Source organism: Orycteropus afer, unplaced genomic scaffold (genome assembly GCF_000298275.1).
Source record: "Orycteropus afer afer isolate SDZICR_OR568_19922 unplaced genomic scaffold, OryAfe1.0 scaffold00019, whole genome shotgun sequence".
NCBI classification, from domain to species: Eukaryota; Metazoa; Chordata; class Mammalia; order Tubulidentata; family Orycteropodidae; genus Orycteropus; species Orycteropus afer.
Window position 1 is genome coordinate 8,410,903 of NW_006921606.1, and position 1,679 is coordinate 8,412,581.

General features: G+C 41.0%; 1 pseudogene; it reads left to right on the plus strand.

The window, feature by feature from the left end:
- Positions 1 to 571: 571 nt before the first annotated feature.
- LOC103214157 lies at positions 572 to 1,347 on the plus strand (annotated as a pseudogene).
- The last annotated feature ends 332 nt before the right edge of the window (positions 1,348 to 1,679 follow it).

A 1,679-nucleotide genomic window follows, 5' to 3' on the forward strand; every position in this document is an offset into this window, starting at 1 on the left:
GAATATTTAGGCTGTTGGTCTTGTCAGAGTAGCTGAGAGTTCACCACTCCATCTGTCTCTGTACCCACTGTTTTCATTCAAGTTTTTCCACTAGTTTGTGCCTAATCCACTTCTGTATAGTTCCTTTCAAAGCTCAGGGTTCCAGGATTATCTTCTGTATCTCTGTCAATTGGTTTTTCTTTTCTTTGTTGAAGAGGGTCTGTGTCACTTGTCTGCCTATTCCTCCATCTTTCTGGAAGTCATTCTTGTCTTTTTAATGACCTTTTGCTTTCTTTGTATATGATGTTCTTGATGTCATATAGTGTTCACAGACACAGTTCAAAATTATGCCAGCTTAATGCTGTGATGCTGAGTATAGTTCCTAGGAAGGAGCTTGGCGACACCACTCTCACTGCTAGGGGTGTGCGCTCCCTCCTTGAAAGTTCGCTGCAGACAAATGCTGAATGCGTTTCACTTTCCACTTTTCTTCATAGAAGTGAAAATCCTCCTCAGATTTCTTCCAATTAGTGAAAGCATGTACTAATGTAAGTCTTTCATAAAGGTGAAGGGACGTGCCTTTTTTCAGCTTTCAGCTTGGAGGAGTCTAAGGTGCAACTTCTTTACATTGACTGGCATCTAGGTTCATCTGACATAAGCTGCCTCTGCCATGCCACTCAAGTTTGACCCCAATGAGATCAAAGTCGTGTACCTGAAGTGTACTGGTGGGCAAGTTGGTGCCACATCCACTCTGGCCCCCAAGATCAGTCCCCTGGATCTGTCTCCAAAAAAAGGCTGGTGATGACATTGCCAAAGCCACTGTGATTGGAAAGGACTAAGGATTATGGTGAAACTGAACATTCAGAACAGACAAGCGCAGATTGAGGTGGTGTTTTCTGGCTCCGCCCTGATAATCAAAGCCCTCAAGGAACCACCCAGAGATAGAAAGAAGCAGAAAAATATTAAGCATAGTGGAAGTATCACTTCTGAAGAGATTGTCAGCATTGTTCATCAGATGCCATGCCGATCTTTAGCCAGAGAACTCTTGTGGAACTATTAAAGAGATCCTGGGGTCTGCCCAAAGAGCTCTGGTAGCACAATACCTAAGGAATCTGACTGCTAACTAGAAGGTTGGTGTTCAAACCCACCAACCACTCAGTGGAAGCAAGACTGGGCAATCTACTTCCACAAAAATTTACTGCCTCAGAAATCCAATGGAGGTCACTATAAGTTGGAATTGACTCAATGGCAGTGGGTTTGTTTGTTTTTTTTGGGGGGACTGCCCAATCTGTTGGCTGCATTGTTGACTGCCATAACCCTCATGACATCATAGATGACATCAACAGTGGTGCTGTGGAATGCCCAACTTGATGAGAATTAAAAAGAGAATAATTTCAATAAAGGATCTTTTGGGGAAAAAAAAATGAAGTGGCATAAAGAGAAGTTTTGAAAAATGGGGAAAAACCTGTATATATACGTAGAAGATATATAAATTGAATATATATAAATATATATTCTCTTTTTGCTCTAATTTTTTGTGATGATTGTGAGCAGCTCTCAGAGAAACACATAATGAGCATCTGTTAGAAAAATGTACAACTCTGCAATTGTACAACAGAATTGAATCAAATACCACTGGTATTTCCCTAAACTTGAACTATACAAGCTTTCTTTTTCCTTGACTATCTGGACTGATGGAACAG